This window comes from Cherax quadricarinatus, chromosome 47 (assembly GCF_038502225.1).
Source record: "Cherax quadricarinatus isolate ZL_2023a chromosome 47, ASM3850222v1, whole genome shotgun sequence".
Lineage (NCBI taxonomy): Eukaryota > Metazoa > Arthropoda > Malacostraca > Decapoda > Parastacidae > Cherax > Cherax quadricarinatus.
The window spans coordinates 18,872,466-18,883,558 of record NC_091338.1 but is presented as its reverse complement, the minus strand read 5'-3'; the positions used below and the strand labels follow the sequence as shown (position 1 = coordinate 18,883,558).

At 43.0% G+C, this 11,093-nt stretch overlaps 1 long non-coding RNA gene across 1 annotated transcript in view; it reads right to left on the bottom strand.

Moving 5' to 3' along the window:
* Positions 1-11,093, bottom strand: part of LOC138854033 (uncharacterized) — a 43,183-nt gene that overhangs the window by 15,754 nt on the left and 16,336 nt on the right. Inside the window, exon 2 of the long non-coding RNA XR_011393216.1 lies at positions 9,484-9,569. This is a non-coding gene — a long non-coding RNA (uncharacterized lncRNA). The remainder of the gene's footprint in view (positions 1-9,483; positions 9,570-11,093) is intronic.

The following is an 11,093-nucleotide window of genomic DNA, read 5'->3' as shown; positions in this document are numbered from 1 at the left end:
ACGAAGCTAACACCCTGTCTTCTGCTTTGTAGACATGTATCACTGTCGCTATTTTCCACTTAGCGAACTGGCATAGTGCCAGATAAGTTCCCAATTACATTTCTTTATAATACGTGAGAACAGTTCATCAGGGCCTGGTGATTTGTTAGGCTTTTATCTGTCTGAGAACCATGTGGGCGCTGTATGACCCTTGTAGGTTTAGCGCTTCTTTTTTATTATAATATTGAGAACCATGTCACTGGCGACTTTGATCATGCATAATTTATTTTCATCCTTACCTACATAATTTTTTATTTCTGGAATTTCGCTAGTGTCTTCCTTAGTGAAAACTGGAGGGAAGTAAGTGTTGAAGATTGTACACATTTGCTTGTCACTGACGGTAACCTTACCTAAGCAACTTTTAAGTGGGTCTATCTTGTCCCTAATCTTACTCCTATATACATGAAAGAAACCTTTTGGGTTATTTCTCGAATCTCTTGCAACTTTAATTTCATAATCTCTTTGTTTTTCTTATTCATTTTTATCTCTCAAAATATATTGAATCCTCTTCTGATTTACCTTTTGTTTGATCTAATTTCCCAATTTGGAATATAAACTGTCTGGACAGTTTGAACTATGATACGAAAAATGTTATATACTCCACCATCACCACCTACTTGACCCACTGGATGACCTGCTGGATCACACCAGCTGACTCCACCCAGATAATCTCTCAGCTCCATGAAATCAGCATACGATTTGGTTGTAGTTATCAAGGTAATTCCTTGATATACTGAAATTGGGTGATTTGTGTTCGCTTACCCCCAAGCTAGTCATTAACCTCATTGATTTTTTTTTAAGAAAGAATCGAGTCACAGGTTATTTCCTCTAGTTGGTCCTGCTACAAGTTGTTTTAAAAAATCGTGGATTTCCTGTCAAATCGCTCCAGTCATTTTGGCTAAAGTGAAACTCTTCCACTAACAACATTTTCGTATCTCGATGCCTAATTTCGTCCATAGAAGTTTACCGCGTTTCCTATCAAGGTTTGGTAGCCTGTAAATCACTCCCAAGATTAGTTTTTCACGTCCCTCCAGAAACTATCCAAACAGATTCAGTGTTCATCACATAATTTTATATCTTGTCCAATGCAACATTTTAAATTATTTCTGATATACATCGCCACTCCACTACCTTTCCTATTGACCCAATCGGTGTGGAATAATTTATAGCCTTGTGTGTGGCATTCAGAAAATACTCTTCTTTCTGTACATGTAATTAATCTCAGCGCGTTCATCTTATTTTTTACGCTCCTACTATTAGTATATTAAACCTTAAGGGATTTGGTCATTCGCTGCCCTCTACTGTCTCTGACCAGTTCAATTAATAATATATCTTAATTTCTACAAGTACATGTGAGGGTATATAAGCCTAGCTGACATCAGTGACATATTACTATATAGAAAGCCGCTTCTTATGCAGAGCATTTCCTGAAAATTAGGTTAATTAGCAATTTGGAGATAGTGTAACTGCCAGACTTTGATGGATAGTGTTACTGACCGCAATTAGGGTAGCTTCTATGCACTTTCATCGTCTTAAATCGTCTTCCATAATTACTAGTTTAGCCTCACTGAATTTCATCAAGTGTCCAATATAGTCACTATGTTGAACACACGCATTTGTATTATCACTGATGCCAGCGTTTTTGTGTTCCCTAATCCTAACATCCAGAGATCTGGCCGTTTCTCCTACATATACTTCGTCACACACCCCACGTGGTATAATGCATACCTTTCCTCCTGACTGCACACAACTTCAAGAACCGTTCTTCTTTTCTACGGGACTGCATCGAAGAAATGGTCGCATCTAGATCCATTCCGCACCATCTCACGGATTCTGAACATCCCTTCTCTCCTGCTACTCACCACTACCTACGAGAGTGCAAGGAAGATCTGTCAGCTTGCTCCAAAGATTTTTTCCATAGTGCTCATCTAGTTCTCACTTCCCTTCCCGTTCCTGACAGACACACAGCCGAACACATCCTAAGCAAAGTTACCACGGCCAACCTACATCAGAAACTACGGCTCTCTAGAAAATTTTACTCTGTCAACAGCAAATGGAATGACATTGGCAGAGTTGACATCATCAATAACCTTTCTTATGTCCTCAGTGATACAGAGTCCGAAGCACTCAGCTGAGGTCTTAAGTTTGCTACTGGCACACGGAAGCCTAAATACGAGTTAAATACATTGGTCAAAAACCACGATTTCAGTGACTCTGAATTTAACAAAGGTTTCATACAATGACTTATTGCAGCGGCGATTTCTGAACCAAGTCGTTCAGTTATTCCACGCCGCTATATACAGGTTCTCAAAAACACGGCCACTAAAAACGATATTCTCATCACCACAGCGGAAAAAAGGAGGAAGAGTGGTCAGCCTCAACCGTACCGACTACGTCTATAAGATGCAAGATTTACTGAACGACACCAACACACACGCTTCCATCTCTGAGCATACGTGAAAGAAACAGATTTCTTTTTAGTAAGACCTGTAGCATACTCAGGAAATCAGAAGAGGGCAAAAAGCTCTTGCGCCTCGTCCCTACCAACCCCAAGTCAGCAAGGCTTTATGGTTTACCGAAGACCCACAAACCAAATGTGCTTATGAGACCTACTACATCTGGTATCGGCAACGCCCCGCACAGGCTAGCGAAATATTTATCGACATTTCTGGGTACGATTAGTCAGGCTCGCCTGAAGCATTCGAGTGTGTCAGGGATCTCGACATGAACGATAAGCTTGCACGTTTCGACGTGACTGCCTTATTCACCAATGTACCAGTTGATCAAGCCATTGATCATCTTCGCAGGGTGACTAACGATGATGCAGAGTTACCTGTACCTTGCTAGGATTTTGTGAGCCTTGTTGAACTTTGTGTTCTTTATAACAGTTTTAGGTTCGAAGACAACAGGTATGAAGAACTGTTCGGGCTAGCCATGGGCTCACCCCTTAATGCAATATTAGCCAATTTATATATGGAGGACCTAGAATCCAGACGGATCCTCAGTAATATCCCTAGGTCAGTTACATGGATGCGGTATGTTTTTGATATTTTGGTCATTGTACCCAAAAATCTAGATGTACGTGACATCAACACTGTGGAACCTACTATTAAATTTACGCTAGAGGAGGACAACCAATTACAATTTCTCGACGTTCTCCTACTCACTGGTGAAAACAGACTTTCTTCTAAAGTTTACCATAAACCTACTAGAACGATCTCCTACATTTCTTCTCTCACCATGACACCATAACTAAAAGAAGGGTATTTATAGGCTTCTTTCTGAGAGCTTACAGAATTTCCAGTCCGCAGTTCCTCGAGGAAGAATGCACATTACACATTCTTTTAGTTCGCTACATTTTACCCTACACTTCATACGTGACTGTAGAAAACGTGCGACACGAATCCTCAAAAAGACCAACACCAATCAAGACGAGAAACTTCCAAGTTACATTGTTTGATATGTCAGCGATGTTGCAACTAACGTTTCAAGAATTTTTGACATACAACTAGCTAAAATATCCACCAGCTCTTCTATTAGAAACCTTGTACATAAACCCAAGAATGGTACGTGTGCCGGAGTCACGTGTGTCACACACCCCACCATGTGGGGTGTGTGACAAACTATATGTGGGGGAAACGACCAGATCTCTGGATGTTAGGATCAGTGAACACAAAAAACGCCTGCAGCAATGATCGTAAAAACACATGAGGCTAGACTAGTAATTACGGAAGACGATTTAAGACGGCGAAAGTGCATAGAACCTGTTCTAATTGCGATCAGTTACACTATCAATCAAAAGTCCGGCAGTTACACTAACTCCAAATTGCTAATCAACAGGACATTGCCCATTCTGGAGACCGCTGTAACATGATGCTGACAGGTCCTTCTCCAACCCAACCCGTCTGTCAAAGTATGAAGTATGCTGGGATATGGGGTAGTGTATGATGAAGTATGCCGGGATATGGGGTAGTGTATGATGAAGTATGCCGGGATATGGGGTAGTGTATGATGAAGTATGCCGGGATATGGGCTAGTGTATGATGAAGTATGCTGGGATATGGGGTAGTGTATGATGAAGTATGCTGGGATATGGGATAGTGTATGATGAAGTATGCCGGGATATGGGGTAGTGTATGATGAAGTATGCCGGGATATGGGATAGTGTATGATGAAGTATGCCGGGATATGGGCTAGTGTATGATGAAGTATGCCGGGATATGGGGTAGTGTATGAAGTATGCCGGGATATGGGATAGTGTATGATGAAGTATGCTGGGATATGTGCTAGTGTATGATGAAGTATGCTGGGATATGGGGTAGTGTATGATGAAGTATGCCGGGATATGGGATAGTGTATGATGAAGTATGCCGGGATATGGGATAGTGTATGATGAAGTATGCCGGGATATGGGCTAGTGTATGATGAAGTATGCCGGGATATGGGATAGTGTATGATGAAGTATGCCGGGATATGGGCTAGTGTATGATGAAGTATGCCGGGATATGGGATAGTGTATGATGAAGTATGCCGGGATATGGGATAGTGTATGATGAAGTATGCCGGGATATGGGCTAGTGTATGATGAAGTATGCTGGGATATGGGGTAGTGTATGATGAAGTATGCTGGGATATGGGCTAGTGTATGATGAAGTATGCTGGGATATGGGCTAGTGTATGATGAAGTATGCCGGGATATGGGGTAGTGTATGATGAAGTATGCTGGGATATGGGGTAGTGTATGATGAAGTATGCCGGGATATGGGCTAGTGTATGATGAAGTATGCTGGGATATGGGCTAGTGTATGATGAAGTATGCCGGGATGTGGGCTAGTGTATGATGAAGTATGCCGGGATGTGGGCTAGTGTATGATGAAGTATGCCGGGATGTGGGCTAGTGTATGATGAAGTATGCCGGGATGTGGGCTAGTGTATGATGAAGTATGCCGGGATGTGGGCTAGTGTATGATGAAGTATGCCGGGATGTGGGCTAGTGTATGATGAAGTATGCTGGGATATGGGCTAGTGTATGATGAAGTATGCTGGGATATGGGGTAGTGTATGATGAAGTATGCTGGGATATGGGGTAGTGTATGATGAAGTATGCCGGGATATGGGGTAGTGTATGATGAAGTATGCCGGGATATGGGGTAGTGTATGATGAAGTATGCTGGGATATGGGGTAGTGTATGATGAAGTATGCCGGGATATGGGGTAGTGTATGATGAAGTATGCTGGGATATGGGGTAGTGTATGATGAAGTATGCCGGGATATGGGGTAGTGTATGATGAAGTATGCTGGGATATGGGGTAGTGTATGATGAAGTATGCCGGGATGTGGGGTAGTGTATGATGAAGTATGCTGGGATATGGGGTAGTGTATGATGAAGTATGCTGGGATGTGGGGTAGTGTATGATGAAGTATGCCGGGATATGGGGTAGTGTATGATGAAGTATGCTGGGATATGGGGTAGTGTATGATGAAGTATGCCGGGATATGGGGTAGTGTATGATGAAGTATGCCGGGATATGGGGTAGTGTATGATGAAGTATGCTGGGATATGGGGTAGTGTATGATGAAGTATGCCGGGATGTGGGCTAGTGTATGATGAAGTATGCCGGGATGTGGGCTAGTGTATGATGAAGTATGCCGGGATGTGGGCTAGTGTATGATGAAGTATGCCGGGATGTGGGCTAGTGTATGATGAAGTATGCCGGGATGTGGGCTAGTGTATGATGAAGTATGCCGGGATGTGGGCTAGTGTATGATGAAGTATGCCGGGATGTGGGCTAGTGTATGATGAAGTATGCCGGGATGTGGGCTAGTGTATGATGAAGTATGCCGGGATGTGGGCTAGTGTATGATGAAGTATGCCGGGATGTGGGCTAGTGTATGATGAAGTATGCCGGGATGTGGGCTAGTGTATGATGAAGTATGCCGGGATGTGGGCTAGTGTATGATGAAGTATGCCGGGATGTGGGCTAGTGTATGATGAAGTATGCCGGGATGTGGGCTAGTGTATGATGAAGTATGCCGGGATGTGGGCTAGTGTATGATGAAGTATGCCGGGATGTGGGCTAGTGTATGATGAAGTATGCCGGGATGTGGGCTAGTGTATGATGAAGTATGCCGGGATGTGGGCTAGTGTATGATGAAGTATGCCGGGATGTGGGCTAGTGTATGATGAAGTATGCCGGGATGTGGGCTAGTGTATGATGAAGTATGCCGGGATGTGGGCTAGTGTATGATGAAGTATGCCGGGATGTGGGCTAGTGTATGATGAAGTATGCCGGGATGTGGGCTAGTGTATGATGAAGTATGCCGGGATGTGGGCTAGTGTATGATGAAGTATGCCGGGATGTGGGCTAGTGTATGATGAAGTATGCCGGGATGTGGGCTAGTGTATGATGAAGTATGCTGGGATGTGGGCTAGTGTATGATGAAGTATGCCGGGATGTGGGCTAGTGTATGATGAAGTATGCTGGGATGTGGGCTAGTGTATGATGAAGTATGCTGGGATGTGGGCTAGTGTATGATGAAGTATGCCGGGATGTGGGCTAGTGTATGATGAAGTATGCCGGGATGTGGGCTAGTGTATGATGAAGTATGCCGGGATGTGGGCTAGTGTATGATGAAGTATGCCGGGATGTGGGCTAGTGTATGATGAAGTATGCTGGGATGTGGGCTAGTGTATGATGAAGTATGCCGGGATGTGGGCTAGTGTATGATGAAGTATGCTGGGATGTGGGCTAGTGTATGATGAAGTATGCCGGGATGTGGGCTAGTGTATGATGAAGTATGCCGGGATGTGGGCTAGTGTATGATGAAGTATGCCGGGATGTGGGCTAGTGTATGATGAAGTATGCTGGGATGTGGGCTAGTGTATGATGAAGTATGCCGGGATGTGGGCTAGTGTATGATGAAGTATGCCGGGATGTGGGCTAGTGTATGATGAAGTATGCCGGGATGTGGGCTAGTGTATGATGAAGTATGCCGGGATGTGGGCTAGTGTATGATGAAGTATGCCGGGATGTGGGCTAGTGTATGATGAAGTATGCCGGGATGTGGGCTAGTGTATGATGAAGTATGCCGGGATGTGGGCTAGTGTATGATGAAGTATGCCGGGATGTGGGCTAGTGTATGATGAAGTATGCCGGGATGTGGGCTAGTGTATGATGAAGTATGCCGGGATGTGGGCTAGTGTATGATGAAGTATGCCGGGATGTGGGCTAGTGTATGATGAAGTATGCCGGGATGTGGGCTAGTGTATGATGAAGTATGCTGGGATGTGGGCTAGTGTATGATGAAGTATGCCGGGATGTGGGCTAGTGTATGATGAAGTATGCTGGGATGTGGGCTAGTGTATGATGAAGTATGCTGGGATGTGGGCTAGTGTATGATGAAGTATGCCGGGATGTGGGCTAGTGTATGATGAAGTATGCCGGGATGTGGGCTAGTGTATGATGAAGTATGCCGGGATGTGGGCTAGTGTATGATGAAGTATGCCGGGATGTGGGCTAGTGTATGATGAAGTATGCTGGGATGTGGGCTAGTGTATGATGAAGTATGCCGGGATGTGGGCTAGTGTATGATGAAGTATGCTGGGATGTGGGCTAGTGTATGATGAAGTATGCCGGGATGTGGGCTAGTGTATGATGAAGTATGCCGGGATGTGGGCTAGTGTATGATGAAGTATGCCGGGATGTGGGCTAGTGTATGATGAAGTATGCTGGGATGTGGGCTAGTGTATGATGAAGTATGCCGGGATGTGGGCTAGTGTATGATGAAGTATGCTGGGATGTGGGCTAGTGTATGATGAAGTATGCCGGGATGTGGGCTAGTGTATGATGAAGTATGCTGGGATGTGGGCTAGTGTATGATGAAGTATGCCGGGATGTGGGCTAGTGTATGATGAAGTATGCCGGGATGTGGGCTAGTGTATGATGAAGTATGCCGGGATGTGGGCTAGTGTATGATGAAGTATGCCGGGATGTGGGCTAGTGTATGATGAAGTATGCCGGGATGTGGGCTAGTGTATGATGAAGTATGCCGGGATGTGGGCTAGTGTATGATGAAGTATGCTGGGATATGGGGTAGTGTATGATGAAGTATGCCGGGATGTGGGCTAGTGTATGATGAAGTATGCCGGGATGTGGGCTAGTGTATGATGAAGTATGCTGGGATATGGGGTAGTGTATGATGAAGTATGCTGGGATATGGGCTAGTGTATGATGAAGTATGCTGGGATGTGGGCTAGTGTATGATGAAGTATGCCGGGATGTGGGCTAGTGTATGATGAAGTATGCTGGGATATGGGGTAGTGTATGATGAAGTATGCTGGGATATGGGCTAGTGTATGATGAAGTATGCTGGGATATGGGGTAGTGTATGATGAAGTATGCTGGGATATGGGCTAGTGTATGATGAAGTATGCCGGGATATGGGCTAGTGTATGATGAAGTATGCCGGGATAGAGACCAATATGTGCATTCATAGATAAGAGGTTATTTATGTATGCTGTGATAGAGACCAGTGGATGTTGATGTATGCTGTGATAGAGACCAGTGGATGTTGATGTATGCTGTGATAGAGACCAGTGGATGTTGATGTATGCTGTGATAGAGACCAGGGGTCATTGATGTAGCATGGAATAAGAACCAGGGTAAAGGGTTACTGGGAATCCAGTATCAATCTTTGTGTCGCACAGTTAATAAATGGTTCAGAGAGCCGACAAGTTGATCAATTAGACAAATGTGCAACACTTGGGTATCTTTAATGAGGAAACGTTTCGCCACACAGTGGCTTCATCAGTCTATACAAAGGAGAATGGTGAAGAACAGGAGGAGTTTGAGGTAATCAGTCCCTCAACCTTGAGGCGATGTAATAAGTCCATCAAAAAAACGTTGCACATGTGTCTAATTTATCAACTTGTTGGTTCTCTTAACCATTCATCTACATTCCTGTCAGACACAGCAATATCTTGGGATCTTAATACAGGGAATTCTTCACTTGCGTAACCTTTAGGCATGACCTACTTCTATATTTGGATTTGTCAAATGTGATACCACCTACGACTGCTGCACCTCACCTGCCTACAGTATAAAAGCCACTTCTTCGCACATATGTTGTATTTTCAAGATTGATGGACTGATTACATCGACTCAAGGTTGAGGGACTGATTACCTCAAACTTCTCCTTTTCTTCACCATTCTCCTTTGTATGGACTGATGAAACCACTGTGTGGCCAAACCTTTCCTCATTAAAGATACCCAAGTGCTGCACATGTGGTTGAACAATGTCTTGATCCTTGCATGATAAATGACTGAAGATTGAATATTAGCAACTTTTCGGAGAGGCAGAATGCAGTTATTCAAGAAAATTACTGAAGAAAGTTGCTGAAGGTGATTGTGTGAAAGTAGCAGTGTGAAGACAGAGCATCATACCTTATATTGAGAGAATTTAGTTCAGGTAGAGTTGCTCTTGGAGTCTAAGAACTTTGCTCAGGTCCAGCTGTAATGCTCGCGCAAACCTGAAAAATATATTTATTCTGTTACCTTTACTCTATTAGCACCTCAGTGATAGTGGGTATTATATATGTTATCTCTCGGTCCACAACAGAATTCGAACCTGCAAACTGTATCAAAGTACACAGTACTATTGACATCCAGCCAGATCTTGAACCTGGCTGAGTAGCGACACTACTGTGTACTTTGATACAGTGTGTGCAGGTTCCAATCGTGCTGTTTACTGAGAGGTAATGTATATGCAAAATAACTTTAAAAAAATAGTGAAATTGTGTTTACTTGATTTCTCACATCAAGGAACAGTAAAAATGATGGAACAGAAGACTTAAAAGGCTGAGATTTCACCAGACTTGCCACCTGACACACGACCTGACACACGACCTGACACACGACCTGACACACGACCTGACACACGACCCATCTCACGGAGCGTGGAAGTGTAGTTCAGATTTAGTCAGGTCACACGTTAAGTTTTTTTAAGAACATGTCAGGCATTGCCTAAATAACTCGTGAATTCTACTGATTATGAATGAATCTACTTTATATAACTCTGAATTAACATTCATATTCAAATCAGTACTATTTCTAATGAAACTTGATTCAATTTCTTTCAATCATGGCCCATGAACTTTCATGGCCTTTGGAAAATCAACTGTGTGGTTAAAATCTCTCCCATGAATGGACAAAGCTTTAGATTCTTGTCCAGTTCTAACTCTATATTAATGTAGTAATCTTAGTTCAAGACTTTCCCCAGTCTGACCATAATAAACTTATTGCATTTATAGAGGAAATCTTATAAACACAGCCATCACTGTGGTTCTTTTGCGAACGTGATACCTGTTTGCTGTGATTTTATTACATTATATATATATATATATATATATATATATATATATATATATATATATATATATATATATATATATATAAACTACCATCATGAAGACTTGTATAACCTGCAACAAGTAAGGTTTTGCTTGGGTTGCATATAACCTCTGTGAAAAAGTGAGTCACGATATATATGTAAACATATATCAATCCACCACCAGTGATATTAAACCAGGTAAATGCTTTTGGGTCTGTCCCAGCAACAGACACCTGCGGAAGAAAATTACATTTATACTAAAAGGCAAAAACAACAACAAAAAAATATACTTTTTAAAAAAATTTTAGTCTTGTGTGACAATTGGGAAAGTAAAGGGAGTGGGTCAGATGTGGCTGTCGCCCTTGGTACTGGTGCTGTCTTGGAAGACGGTACCTGTAAGGATATAGAAATGAAAGACAGTTAACCAGATGGAGACAGTAGTCCAGGTGTCGATGAAACTTGTAAAAATAAATGTATATAAGTTCCAGAAATACAGAATATCGATACCGCTGGAGATGGATAAAAAGGGGATGATGCTTCACGGAATAGTGTTGATACATTACCAGTAAAAACTGGTCGTGGCACTTTTAGTACAGATGCTGTAGATGGTGTGAGTCAAAAGAAAGTGCACCAGGAGGGAACCCAGCCACAGAAAAAGCTTACC